The sequence below is a fragment of the Lycium ferocissimum genome, chromosome 6 (genome assembly GCF_029784015.1).
Source record: "Lycium ferocissimum isolate CSIRO_LF1 chromosome 6, AGI_CSIRO_Lferr_CH_V1, whole genome shotgun sequence".
NCBI classification, from domain to species: domain Eukaryota; kingdom Viridiplantae; phylum Streptophyta; class Magnoliopsida; order Solanales; family Solanaceae; genus Lycium; species Lycium ferocissimum.
Window position 1 is genome coordinate 67,306,333 of NC_081347.1, and position 16,098 is coordinate 67,322,430.

Genomic DNA, 16,098 nt, shown 5'->3' on the forward strand with positions numbered 1-16,098 from the left:
ATGTCCGAATTCAAATCTCGGCCCAAGTCCAGCTAATGTCCAAATTAGTCCATATTATACTCAATATGCCAAGGTATACATTTGAATATACCAACATGCATGACGAGTTAATCCCGCACCTAATATTTATTACATTAATAATTTGGCTCATAACAAATCTGATTATCACTAACATAGTTTGATTTAGGTGTGTAAAAGTGGTGGGTTGGGTTGAATTCGGTATGATCGAAATGGGTTAGATTAATAAAAGGGCGGGTCATTAAATCGCCAAAAGTTACTTTAGCTCAAATGAGTTGAGCTGAAATGGACTAAAAAGCGGATCATAACCCGAATCACATAATTCTTACTTAATTTTCAATTCTTTGTTTCTTCTTTTATTTTTGAAGTACCTAATAAAATATTGTTTTTTTTATTATGCCTATACATAACATATCAAACAACAAAAGACTTTTTGAAAATATTTTGACAAGGTTTCTCACGGGTCAATTTGGGCTACATATCAATCCAATTTTGCTTTGGTCGAGTCAAAATGGGCTAAATTTAAATGAGTTGGATGGATCATGAAGTTTTTATGAGCTAATTTTATCAGGGAAATTTGCACGATTGTCCTTATTCGGGGGTGGTCTTTAATTTTGCCTCTTAAATTGATGGTCTTTAATTTTTGCCCTTCGCCTTAAAACCCATGGGTTCCGGGTTCAAAACCCCGCTCAGTCAAAAATTAAAAAAAATAAATTGCAAGGCAGAGTTTGCTACCTTATAACACAGAGTTTGCTACCTTAACGCAGAGTCTGCCTTCAGGCATAAGGCAAACACTACCTTAAGGTAGAGTTTGAATCCAAAACTTTGTCTTGCGAAATCGTTTTTCATTTTTTACTGAGTGGGGGTTCGAACCCGAAATACATGAATTTTTAGAAGAAGGGCAAAAATTAAAGACCAATAATTTGAGGGGTAAAATTAAAGACCAGTGACTTTGAAGGGAATCCGCGTAAAAAATTGATTTTATCACACCTAGTTGATAGGTCAAACTTAAATAGGTTGGGTGGGTCATGTTTTCTTGAGCTAAAATTAAAAACCCCCAACCCCCGCCCCGCCCCAGTTGGATTTATCTTAAGCAAGAAACTCATATGTTCTTACTTAAGTCTCCAGTGGGCCAATAGGAGGTGGCCCAAGTCTGCACTAAAGGAACGAATCAAATTTTATTCAAGCCCCATATTGGGTTGCCAGATCAGTACCTAATTTCACGATAAAATATGAGAAATGATATTAAATTACAACCATAGTTTCAGAGAAACATTGTAATTCCTTTCCTGTTTTCACTTAATTAGGCTTCTAGTAAGATTCATATCAATTATACATGCAACCGACAAGTAGGAATAGCCATTAAATGTTGAGCTCTAGTGGTAACTAAACCGAATTTCTCAGTCATATCTATATCGTTCGGCATCATACCATTTGGTAGCTTCCAATCAAAACAATGAACCAATTGTGCTAGCACCAATCGAACGATTGTGAGACCTAATTGTAATCCAGGACAACTTCTTCTCCCAGAGCCAAACGGTAAAAGTTGAAAATCACGTCCTCGAAGATTGATGTTGCTACCAACAAAACTTTCTGGCACTAAAATTCTTGAACCTTTAGGTATATCAAAGCCATCAATTGTGCAATCTTCAATGGATTCACGAGGAATCAATAGTGGTGCAATGGGGTGAAGCCTAAAGCCTTCTTTAATGACCACGTCTAAGTACTCTAATTTTTCCAAATCATACTCTTCCACCATTCTATTTTTGCCAACTATTAGTTCCAACTCATTTTGTAGTTTTTTCATTAATTTAGGGTGCCTTAGAAGTTCAGAGAAAACCCAATCAATTGCTGTTGATGAGGTGTCCATTGAAGCTATTAGCATGTCCTGCATAGAGAGTTTTTTTTTTGTCAATTGCTAAAGTGGTCAACAGTATTCACATGTTTAAGTATAAATAGAATTTGTAATCTTGAAAATAAAATAAAATACGTACTACAACATGTAAAAGTGACAAGATGATACAAAAATTCCATATATGAATGATATATATAATATAAAGTCAGAATAGATAAGAAACAATAAAGAAATAAAGTCCCCAAAGTGGGAATAAGCTCATTTTTTTTTGGCTAAAATTTTCAATTGTGAAATTCTCAACAAATTTGAGTCTATGAACCCAAGCCTCAAATAAAGCTAGTGGTCCATCTTTTTCAGATTTTGCCAACTCTCAAACTAGAATGATAATGTATGCACATCGATGATGTAAAAGACTTTTTTCACTATAAGTCACCCCAAAATCAAAATTTTTATTATTAGACCCTCTATTACGAGTCGCGCGTACCTTTACACTATCCCTCCGAATAGGCTTAAACCAAAAGTGAGATTTGTAATCTTGAAAATCAAACAAATTATCTCATCTAAGCTACAATAGGTAAAATGACAAGTTTGAAAATACCATATGTGTAAAAACGACCTTAAAAAGTGACCACGGACCCACAAGGACAAAACTAAAATTTTATTGAAAAATCATATCACCCATAACCTAAGGGTCATATATCCAGAAAATTAGTCAATTTCATCCATAAAACTCAAATCCTAAAATTAGACTTAAAACCTTCAATTATCTCAAATTCTTAATGTCATGAATTTGAAGGTGTGCATATAATTCAACAATTTATGAATTTCCAATAGATTAATTATCACATGGCAAATATAAACATGGAAGAAAATTACTACAGCTCTGTATAAAAGTGAAAATGCGGAAGCTTTTAACATCAACACTATCTGAACGTTCCATGCTAGCAGTTCACTTAAAAATCATAAAAATATGCATCCCACCAAGTAATCTCTCACTGCCCCGTTAGTTAGTCCCCCATCATTACCTAATCATTTGCTAAGTTCTGTTGGTTAATGCTTTCCTAATTCAATTCATTTATTTTCTTTTTAGCAATTCGAAAAGATAAGTCCAAAGTGTGCATAGCAATAGGTAATAATCCAATGATGATACAAGTAACAGCAATAGGTACGAGATATTGATTGTAAACTAGTTGTTCTCTGCATTTTGTATGTTGCAATTTAGTTACTAGTGACATCAATAATTACTCTTAAAAAAAATGTGCACGTAGAACAATCTGATATTTTCCCTTAGTAATAATAATCAAATGATCTTCCAAATCATTGGTTCATTAAATAAATTATGCACTTTCCAAAGGCCTCTATATAATAATCAATAAATAAGTGCATGATATGAACTAACACAAAGGTAATACCTGAAGCTTAAAACCAGTGAATTAATCACTGTGTCGTACGCCAAGACCTCTTGAGTAGCCCCTTTGTTTATTTTTCTTTAAGAGTCAAAGCTCATTTACCCTAATATTTTTATCCCCACAACCACTACAACGTGGTTTCAACCAGAATAGGTAATGGGCTTGGCCCACTTCTTTACCACAATAGCCTTCCTATTTCACTTATTCAATTAATCACTTTATTTTATTTAAAAATCATCCACTCCGTCAAATACGATATTTACCAACTTATCCCTTATATGTGTGAAACTCATATTCTTATAAATAAACTATTCACACATATTAAATAAATATCCTACAATTAAATCACCGTTCCATATATGTCAATATATAATTCAAGAAAGAAACAATTTAAAGAGCTAAAAGTGCTAAACGACCAAACGGTCCATTATCCAACATCTGATTTTGCCAACTCTCAAACTAGAATGATAATGTATGCACATCGATGATGTAAAAGACTTTTTTCACTATAAGTCACCCCAAAATATATATTATTAGCTCTACATAAAAAGTGAGATTTGTAATCTTGAAAATCAAACAAATTATCTACTACAATAGGTAAAATGACCTGCTGCTAAAAAAAATGTGCACTATCAGTGGATATTAGTTAAACTCAACTAAAATTAACTTGCAATTCTATTTATGTTATGATGAATAAAACATTATCAGCAAAATAGCTTTAACATGGCAACGACTTCGCTCTACCCGATTGATAATATTCATCATAGTATCAACAATATCCATTGCTTTTGTTCATTTGAATCTTGAACATGTTCATCAATAACTATTAGAAATTCCAGAACAAGAACGTCTACGTTATGGAAGGAAAATTCAGAATCTTTGTTGAAGAACATGCCAATTCTCTTATAGGAAATAGAACACAAATATCCACAAACTAAATGCCCTTTTGTTTTGTGTGTGTATTCTTTTCTTAGAACACGATAATTATTTTTCTCTCTCGCTAAGAAAAGCGTTCGGTTTCTTTTAGTAGCTAGAAGTGGTTACTTAGGAAGAAAGCGATCTCACAATTCCACGTTGTTAACGTTTAGAGTAGTGATAACCTCTTTGTAGGTTCATTATTATCCTACTAACCGGTCGGGTCACTTAACATGAGCTACCCGCAGCCTGACCCATTATCCAACATATCCACAATTACACTTGACCCAAAACCAACATTACCTCAACAACATGGTAAGTGTAATGGCCGAGCTACAATACTCCTAACCCATCAAGGTTGTACAAGAGCTATGTATAAATACATACGTGGAAGGGTTGAAATTAATAATTTTAATTGTCTCCTCTAAAGAGGTGAACTCGAGTTCATGTTTAACTTTATATCCACAATTACACTTGACACCCTTATGGTAAGTGTAATCCTATGAATACAAGTTAAATTAATAATTTTAATTATCTTCCTTTCTACTCGAATCTATGCCGTTCCAAATTGCTTTCTAGACATCACTCATTGCGAATCACTCATGGCTATTAGTAACATGCTAAAGTAGCAACACTGATTTAAACTTCAGGAAACAACTAAAGGTCAAAGTGTATTCCATTGAAAAGTTAATGTAACTTTTCGGGGTCTCACACAATGAAGAAGCGGGGATCCATTCTTCCATTAACCCATTGGTCGCTTAGCACACGTGGTATGAAACACGTGCTATGGTGTTCTCATCTTCTAGTGGCGCGTGTATCTCATTCATTTACTTATTAAACACCGTATAGATCTTGATCTAGACACCTCCAGATGTCCAACCTGAGCTTCTCTCTTCAATGATCCTCAAATCTATCTTATTAGAGAAACTCATACCTGGCTTTCAAAAAAAGTCATAACATGGTAGTGGAACTCATATCTTCACGTTACTCAATGTAAGAGGCGATTGCTCATGTGAGAGAGCCAATCTCGCCACTTGTTCGACACACTTTATCAATAAAATTACATCATCACATGCATATAAGATATGAACACAAATTCAAGAGTAAAATATTGATGAATATATTATAACAACCAAGTCATTTTATAATACAGAAATATAATCATATCCTACGCAAACCTAGAGCCATAACATGTTTCTCAAACAGGTCTCTAGATATCGCCTTTGTAAAAGGATCAGCTATCATTTCTCGCGTAGGTATGTATTGTAAAGTTACGTCTCAACTTGCTACCGTGTCTCTTACAAAGTTATACTTGCTATCAATGTGTTTGGTTTTGCTGTGATACTTAGGATCCTTTGTGTATGCAATAGCTGCTTAACTATCAGAATGTAAAACCATTGATCCTTGAGAATTCTTTGCTACGCCCAAATGCTCAAAGAATCTTTTTAACCAAAGCATTTCTTGCTTTGGATGCACAAGCCACAAATTTAGCTTCCATAGTTGAAAGCGCCGTGCAAGTTTGTTTCTTACTTTTCCATGAAATAGCACCACCATTAAGTAAGAAAGCATAACCGAATGTCGATTTTCTATCATTCCGGTCACCACCCCAATAAACATCGTGTATCCTCTCAGCGTAAATCATTTCTCTATAACATAGTGAATAATCAATGATTCCTTTGGTCTGGGAAGATCCTCTTCCATGACTTTCTAATGATCTCTTCCGGGTTCGGCGATGCACCTGCTAACCATACTACGGCATAACAAATGTCCGAATGAGTACATATCATAGCGTACATCAAGCTCCCGACAGCACTAGAATATAAAACTCTAGATATGTCTTCTTTTTCTTTTTCAGTCTCTGGACACATTTCAAGGCTTAAAGTCTCACCCCTTGCTATAGGAGTATCCATGGGTTTGCAACTATTCATTCGAAAGCGTTCCAAAATTTTCTTTATATAAGTTTCTTGAGATAGACTCAAAGACTTATTGGAACAATATCTTTGGATCTTAACACCCAATATATAGTCTGCTTCACCCATGTCTTTCATGTCGAATGACTTTGAAAGCCATGACTTGATAGTTTTCACATACTCCAAATTATTTTTGGCTAATAAAATATCATCCATGTAAAGGGAAAGAATTACAAATATTCCATTGCACTTCTTCACATAGATGCAATAGTCTTCATCGATCATGGTGAAATCGTATGAAATCACCTCTTTGTAAAATCTCAAATACCACTGCCTTGAAGACTGCTTCAGGCCATAAATAAATCTTTTTAATTTGCAAACTTTCTTTTCTTGGCCTTTAACGATGAAACCTACAGGTTGTTCCATATAGATTTCCTCGTTTAATTCTCCATTGAGAAAAGCTGTCTTCACGTCCATTTGGTGCAATTCTAGATCCAAACATGCAATAATAGCCAAAAGTAACCGAATTGAGATAAACTTCACAACTGATGAAAAGGTTTTCTCATAATCTATTCCAGCTTGTTAGGTATATCCTTTTGCGACCAATCGTGCCTTGTATCTTTCTATTAACTCGTCCGCTTTACGTTTAACCTTGAGAACCCATTTGTTCCCAATAGCTCTACGCCCAGAAGGAAGGTCAACCAGATCCCAGACTTTGTTGGTTCTCATGGACTCCAATTCTTCTTTCATTGCTTTCATCCATTCATCTTTTTCAAGACTAGTCAAAGCCTCAGTCACAGAACTAGGCTCATCTAATTCTGTAGGAGACACCGCGAAAACGTAATCTTCAATCTCATAAGATCATTTAGGTACACTTTTTCTGGTACTCTTACGTTGTTGAAATTTAGATTCCTCTAAAGGATTTTAGGATTCAAAACTCCCACTTGGATCAGGAACTGATCCTTGATCTATTTGACTATCAAACATGTCCCAAGACATTGTCTGATCATCTAAATTCAACATTTCGTAAAGAGGCTCTCCTTCCTTTATTTCGCCTTTTTTTGGAAAGTCATTTTCTAGAAAAGTGACATCTCGTGATTCAATTTCAGTAATACTTCCATCTTCTAATTCACCAATGAACACATACCCTTTGGAGTGTTCTGAGTATCTTATAAAGATACATTTCTTTCTTTTTGGACTCAGTTTTCCAAACTTACCAAAACGATCTTTTACGTATGCAGCACAACCCCAAGGTCGTAGATCATTCAGGTTCGATTTATGACCAGTCCATAGCTCATAAGGAGTGGAAGTAATTGATTTAGAAGGCACTTTGTTTAGTATGTAGGCCGCAGTCAATAACACATCTCCGCAGAAAGAGCTAGGTAAATTTGCCTGCGCCATCATTGACCTTGTCATGTCCAATAATGTTCTATTCCTCCTTTCTGCTACAACATTCTATTGAGGTGTGTAAGGAGTAGTTAACTACCTGGTAATGCCTTTTTCATTACATAATTCTTCAAACTGTTTTGATAAATATTCACGGTCTCTATCGGTTCTTAAAGTCTTTATATTTTTATCTAATTGATTCTCAACTTCATTCATATATTTTCTAAAGTATTCAAGTTCTTCAGATTTGTGAGAAATCAAATAGACGTAACCGAAATGCGTGAAATCATCAATAAACGTAATGAAATACATAGCACCAAAACTTGCACTCACATTCATTGGACCACAAATATCAGAATGGATTAATTGCAATGGGGAATCTGCTCTCTTAGCCTTCCCAAATATATAGTTTACGTGTAATCTTTCTAGCAAGATAATTTTCACAAGTTGGCATTTCAATTTTGGAGAAAGGACTTAAATGCCCTTCCTTTGGGAATCTATTCATCCGGTCTTGTCCAATATGACCTAATCTTGCATGCCATGTAATAACATGAACATCACTGTTACTAAAATAACATGTCATTACACAACGGTCAACATAATAGTCATAAGTTGAACGATTACAATCTAAAATGATAAAACCATCATAACGAAGTCCAAAACCATAAAAAACATTGTCTTGAGTAATTCTAACACCATTGCGACTAAACTTTAAATCCAGACCAAGATCTAGAAGAACAGACATAGACACTAAGTTACGTTGGATCTATGGAGCATATAGGACGTCATGCAACATCAAAGTTCGGCCACCACGCAAGTCTATTTTGCAAGTGCCTATCCTTTTGACTTCAAGCTTTGCATTATTTCCTACATATATCCACCTTGATCCAGTTGAGACTCGACGAAACTTCACAAACGCTTCTCGATCACGACTCACATGGTTGGTGGCCTCTGAGTCTGCAATCCACATAGGATAAGATTCAGTTAGTAAAATAGTGCTAGAAACATATGTAGCACTTAGAGATGCGTTTTGAAATGCTACCTTTTTCGGCTTGGGACACTCATGAGCAAAATGCCCTGGAACATGGCAGTTGTAGCATTTCATCTTACTCTTGTCTTTCTTCTTGAAATACCATTTTCCCTTCTTGGGCTTTGGCTTGTTCCTTTTCTTGGAGGGTCCTTCTTCGGTCTCTTTACCCTTTCCGTCATTTTTCCAATTCTTCTTGCGTTTGAATCTTGAAGACTTTGTGCCACTGGATTCTGCCACATAGGCATTAGATACAGTTTTAGCAGCACCAAGCCGCTCGTCTTCAAGCTCGACATGACGGGCAACATCAGAAAAAGTTTTGATGCTATCATTATGGGTTAAGTTAACCTTCAAATGTTCCCAACTATTGGGAAGGGACCGGATCACTGCCTGAACCTGTTGCTCATCAAAGAGAACATGACCAGCACTTTTGAGTTGAGCAATCATGTTAGACATCACCCTAAGGTGTTGCTTGACATTGTGATCATGACGCTTCTTGTAAGTGTCAAATTTGATAGTCAGCTGTCTAAGGCGGGTCACAGTGGTACCCCCATAAGTCCCTCGTAAGTTTGCCCAAATAGCATGAGCAGTAGTGTATTCTTCACATTTGTGAATGAGATCATCAACAACAGGACTCACAATAATTCCACGTGCAGTAGAATCTTTCTTTTTCCACGCATTGTAAGTTTCCAGATCTCTTCTGTGTTGGCGGTGTTACTTCTTTCGGGTGAACCAAAACATGGTTAATACCTTCCGAACATCTTGTCTTCCAATACATACCACATTTTATGACTCCAGATATCGTAATTCTCACCGTTTAGTTTCTCACCCTTGTTTAAATCAGCAATGATTCTCTTAGATGCCATATCTGTTGATTGAGACAATTAAGCAAGTTTTTACTCATCAATATTTACCCTTAAAATAAAAGCATGTGATATTCACACTCAAGCAAATTAATTCTCATAAATGACTTCACATTTAGTGTAAAATCGAAAGGTCACAAAGTTTCGGATCATCATCTACAGTCTAAACGTTTAATCAAAAATAGAAAAAAAAATCTCGGTGTGAATATTATTTTGATAACTTTCAATTAAGTCTCAACCCATTTTAAAATAAATAAACAGGATATAAAAGAAAGTTAAACAACATAATTTCATATATTGAAAAGAAATTCACAATGCAAATTACAAGTTCATAAGGACATGACTCTCCCACTCGGCTTCAAGTATTCGAACGTACAACTCAAAATGTTGACTTGGCCAAACCTCGTGATAAATATCAATTAAAATACTATCCCAAGGTTCTCGGAGGGAATCTACTAATAATACAAAAGCTTCCCAATCCGTGATTACAATAAATTTAGCAAGTTCATCACGTTTCAACCGAAAAAGTTCAATATGTTCAGGCACTGAAGCATTAGGAGACATCTTAAAAGCCTTAAATTCTTTGAATTTCTTCTTTTCTTCTCTTCGTACAGCCCTTTGATACCTTAGTAGATTTTGCGTCGCCCTCGGGACATTATTCCTTATGACTTCACGTCCTGGGGAATATGTCCTACGACAATGTACTCTTCTACATTGTTCCCTTGCTTGATTTCGGGAACTCCCGCTTGGAGTACTTCAAGCTTGTCCCTATCCAGCCATGTCTATAATAGGAATAATGAAACAATAAGAATGGACATACCATTCAATGTGACAACATATGCCATAATTACTCGTAGAAGAAAAATTAAATCCAAGGCCATATAAAAAAATAAAAAAAAACCTTCTCGATATGGCCTTGGATTTAATTTTTCTTCTACGAGTAATTATGGCATATGTTGTCACATTGAATGGTATGTCCATTCTTATTATTTCATTATTCCTATTATAGACAAAAAAAAAAAAAAAAAACACCCAATACTACTGGCTAAGAGATATTTATCTCTAACTATTTGGTGCCACAAAATCATTAACAGAGAGTTATAATTGACTACTTTCAAGGACCATTCAGATGTCCCAAAATAAGAATTATAAATCGGTCAGTTAAAATATGATTAACTAATCATTAACCTTTCTAAAGTAAGCATTTCTCTTGGTCCCTCTTTTCTGATATACATATATTTACTTGTGTTATATATACAGAATTATAAAAATAAAAAATAAAAAATAAAAAAAAAACAAGTAAAATATATCTCTGTTAATAGCAGCCAATACATGACTCACGAGAATAGATTAAGGCAAAATTTCGTCCTCTTATGAAAATTAGTATAAGCCAAAAAAAAAATAGGGAAAACAACAAATATAGTTATCAAGCCAATACACCATCAGCAAAAAATAAACGATGCATTAGGTCCCAAGTTTCATGGCATTACTTTCATCTATTAAGTCATGTTTCCTTTAATGCCAAAATTCACTTCTGATAATCTGATTTCAAGGCCGTTCCATAGAAAAATACAGTGAAGAGATCCTTTTGACCAATAAAGCCAATCTCTCACGATGCCATATTTAGGAAGACAGTTTTTTATTTTTTATTATGTTTATGGCAAATTATACCATTCTACAAAAATCCTATCTCACTCGTTTTTAATCCGTTTATAACGTGTAATATATCAACGGAAAGCTTCTAACGAGTAGATTAAGAAAATATAAGTATCATGCCAAAACACTAAGCAACAATTCTCAAAAAAGGCAGTTTACAGAACGAAGTTTACCACTCATAAAAGAAACTAACAACTAGGGTTTCTTCAATTTCATGGGGTAAACCAAACCTAGCTCTGATGCCAATGTTAGAAATTAGTAACAGGAACAGAAATCGTTCACCTGTTAACAGCAGCGGAAAATTCACAGAATCTTTGTTGAAGAATTGCTCCAAGCCAATTCTACTTTGCTAGGAAATAGAACACAAATATCCACAAACTAAATGCCCCTTTTGTTTTGTGCGTGTATTCTTTTCTTAGAACATCAGATGAATATTTTTCTCTCTCATTAAGAAGAAAGCGTTCTGGTTTCTTTTAAAGCAAAAAGGAGGAGAAGTGGTTACTTAGGAAGAAACTGTTCCCACAATTCCACGTTGTTAACGTTTAGAGTAGTGGTAACCTCTTTGTAGGAAATTGCTCATTATTATCCTACTAACCGGGTCGGGTCAACCCAACATTGAGCGACCCGCAGCCCAGCCCATTATCCAACAATAAATCTCTCAAAAAATTCATCAAAAATCTTTGCTAATTCGTTCATACGACGATCGAATCCTCGCAAATCAAACTTATCAAGAAAAGGGAAAAACTCACCAATATTTGGTATTCTTTGTTATAATCAAAGTCTCTTGAATCACATTTTAAAACCTCTTTCATCAAATTCATCTTCCATATCTTTTTTTCCCAAATATCATTAAACAAGCCATGTTAGCACCTAATGAACCAAGTTTCAGACTAATATCAACTTCCACACCACTAGAAGCTACCCGATTGGTAAAAGTCACAAAATTCGCAACTTCTTGTTTCCTCATGGCTTGAAAAGAAAGGATCATGAGAGTCTTTGAGCAACTCTAACGTGCATAATTTTCGCATGTTCCGCCAATAAGGTCCATATTTTCCAAATGACAAATTTCTCTGATCTTACGCGATTAATTGAGCAGCTCTATTATTTGGCCGACTTGCAAAAACAAGATCATGATTTTTCAATAATTGTTCAGCAGCATGAGGAGATGAAGCAACAATTACCGGAACTAGACCAATCTCATGGGACCATGTTTTTTGGCTATTTTATGAAGATCCTGGTGGACAATTTTTGCCAATCATATGGAGATTTCCTATAATTGGAAGCCCTTTTGGGCCTGGAGGAAGTTTTTTCTTCTTTTTCATGAATTTGTTGTGTAATTCTTGAACAAAATATAGCACTGCAATTACTGCAAGAACTTGTAAGAATATTGAAGCCATGGATAGGAATTGATGTATTTTAATTTGCTTCCTAACGTTCAAACAATATAAAGAAGTTAAGAGCAGGGGGTGAAAGAAATTAAATAAATTTATGGGGACTCATGTTGTAACACCTTGATTTCGCCGAATGACAGAAGAACAAAGGAAGAAAAGACAAAAACGAAATTTATACTATATATAAGCATCAGTTTGGAGGTGGTTTCGTCATCCAACTCATGTAAAAAAAAAAAAAAAAAAAAAAAAAAAAAAAAACGTGAACCCCATATTAAAAGATAAAGCAATATCCAAGCTTCATTTTTTAAAAATTACTATTACAACTGATTACATTTTGTAGTGGGTGATATCTTACCTCACCAACTGTAATTCTATAATCAAGTTAATTGAATATTGTTACAACTGATAAAATAAATTACTCGGATGTTTATTGCAGTACTGTTTAATATCCTAAGAAGAAACTAAGATGGGTATTACATTCTCAAAAGGCATTTTCCAATGTCTTAAGTTTCTAATTATATACGGAGCACCATAATAGCCAAAATAATTTATTAGTGCATACTTATGATAGGTTAAGTAAAACAAAAAGGATAGAAATCTTATACCGCATCTATGCCCATGTTATATGACACAATATACATAATCACCATATGTATAAAAAGTTTCACATTTTAGCCTAAGGGAATGGTAGTTCAAATGACGTTTTCGTATTTAGAAGTAGTTAAAAATTCAATAAGTTTTGAAATTCTGGTTCAAATTTGATTAATGCGTAGTTTAAAATGTGTCTATTAGCCTTTTTCTTAAATAAAGTCATATAAACTGAAACAAAGAAATAACATTATGGTACAAATTATTGAACCCGTGCTCCCAAAATTTCTATCTTTACATATGTGACTTTCAAGAAATGCTGTAGAATATATCAATTCTTTTTATAATTGCATAAAAATAAAATTATAAATATATGTTGGGCCCGTGCTGCTATCTAGTAAAAATAAGAAATGAGAGGAGAAGATAATTTTTTTTTTTAGAGAAGAAGATAATTACAAAAAAAAAAAAAAATGAATGGTGAAAGGAAAAAAAAATCTTATCAGGAAAGAGAGAAAAGGTTCAAATATATTTTTAGAGTACTTGAAATTAAGCAAATACTAATAGAAAAAAAAAATGAATGGTGAAAGGAAAAAAAAATCTTATCAGGAAAGAGAGAAAAGGTTCAAATATATTTTTAGAGTACTTGAAATTAAGCAAATACTAATAGTTTAGTTCATATGTTGTGTTATCGTTCAATAGTTGATCAGATATATCCTTAATTTAACTTAAGCCCCCAGTTAATCTAAATTAGCAGATTCATAAGCAAAAGGGAAATACAAAATTGAACAACTATATACTTTGTTGTTAATATTTCCTTAACACGTACTATTTTTGTCCCAAAAAGATTGTCTTACTTTCCTTATTAGTTTGTCCAAAAAAGATTGACTCATTTCTACATTTAGAAATAATTTAACTTTATAGGATGATTTATAATCACATAAATATCTTAGGCTTATTTTGGACCACACATTTGAAAAATCTTCCTTTATTTCTTAAATTTCATGCCAAATTAAAAGAAGACAATTTTTTTTGGTACGAAAGGAGTACAAATTTAACATCTCATATTTTATAATTTATCAAAATCAGTAACATGTCATGGCACTAGGGGCGGATCTACGTGTTGTCGAGGGTGTTCACCCGAAAACCTTCAACAAAAATATTAAAAAGCGTGTTTATGTGCATATATATATAGGTAAATTTTCTTTTTTTTTTTTTTCGTGTTTATGTATATATTAACTTTCGAACATGCCATCAGTTTACTACTTTGTAGCAAAAATTATTACACCTTGTATATTTAGTTTTTTTTTTTTTTTTCGAACACCCTAAATGATAAAATCTTGATTTAATAAGTAGATCCGCTAAGTGGAAGTTTTTTTTTTATGGGAGGAGTATCATTTACTACTTTGTAGCTACATGTCACATCCCACTCCAATCGCCAACGAGCCAATTTTATCAAAGATGCCATCAGTTACTACTTTGTAGCTACATATTTTGGAAATCCAATTAACATATTACGGATAAAAAAAAAGTATCCCAGTTATTTTTACCATTAGGTCATGGTTTATATTGAAATCCCAACACGACCCTGCACCTGTAGTGCTCTCTTCCTAAACTATCCACAAAATTATTATTTTTTCAAAAAAAAGTCAAGAAAAAAATATGTAAATTGACTAAACTACCCCTTAATTAAATAGGCATTGAGATTTGATCACATAACACTTAATATGGTTACTTCTCTATTTTGTCAAAAGAGTACTTAAATATGTTTTACTAATAGACTATTTGACCAAGGAAAGATAAGGTTAACTGTTTCTTGATTTAATAAGTAGATACTTTTTTTTTTACCCAAAAAAAAAAAAAAAAAAAAAAAAAAATTCTCAATCAATTGAGGACACTTTTTTTTTTATCTTGAGAACAAAATCTATTTTCAAGTTTTTTCGTTAAGCTTCAAACTCTAATGGCTAACATGTCTTTGAGCATTAAACTAACAAGATACCGACTAACTTCAAGTCGTTAAATGAATTGTTATTTCAATTTAACCCTATTTAGGTCTTCATAGAAAAATTCACCACGATAGACAACTGTGTTAGTAATTTTCTATTTATGAACTCACATATTAATATATTTTACGTAGATATGATATCATTAAAGAAGCCCATTTTATGATATAATAAAGAATTAGTATATGGGCCTACCTAGAAAATATTTGTTATTTCTTTTCATTTATTTTTTATGGAAATATATGAAAAGGTACCTTAAAGTTGAAAAGACACTTCAGTACCTTTTAAATAGAGATGGTCCTTAAATTAGAAGAGACGCTACTTTTCTTTTCTCTGCATCTCAGAAAAAGAACATTAAAAAGTTAAAAAATCTTGTCTCCTTCAATTAATTCTAGCAATGGGACAAGGTTAGTACCCTAACGGTGGGTTAAATATTGCTAAGACAAGAAGGTTGGGATTTGGGCTTTCGGTTTCACGGCAGAACTGATTTCATTAATTATTTTCGGAACTTTTAGGTTTGTAGTTTTGTCTCTTTGTGATTAATTTTCCTCTATTAATAATAATTTAGGCTTAACTTATATTTATGCTTTGGATCAAGAAACTACACAAACTTAATCCTTCACAGCGTGTTTCTTTGGCATCTTAAACCTTTATTTCACTTTTTATTTCCCTTTTAAAACATATTTTTAAAAGGATGGTTTGGTTAGGGTGATGGCAGTCGCTGCAATTGGATTTTTTTTGTACATTAATTTTTTTTTAGTTCGTTAATTAGAATCTTAACACCCTAACCATTAAATAACATGTGTGCTTTTTGTTTCAAATTGAATAAACAAGTCTAATATGTTGCCAAAGTAATCTCTATTGGATAAAATTTATTTATTTTGAACATGTAAGCGTGTTTTATCTATGCGAATTAACTATCCCAAAGGAAGATTATTTTGGCCAGATTATGGATAGTCATGAATATGTGATGTATTTAGTAATGATATGCTGATAATGTGTCGGTCCAAAGAAAGGCATATTGTTAGGCCGTTTTAGTAATCAATGTTCATGAACTATGTATATGAGTACCACTTACAA

General features: G+C 33.5%; 1 pseudogene; it reads right to left on the reverse strand.

Annotated features, from left to right (window-relative positions):
- Positions 1–1,345: 1,345 nt before the first annotated feature.
- LOC132061576 (cytochrome P450 71AU50-like) lies at positions 1,346–14,483 on the reverse strand (annotated as a pseudogene).
- Between the last annotated feature and the right edge of the window lie 1,615 nt (positions 14,484–16,098).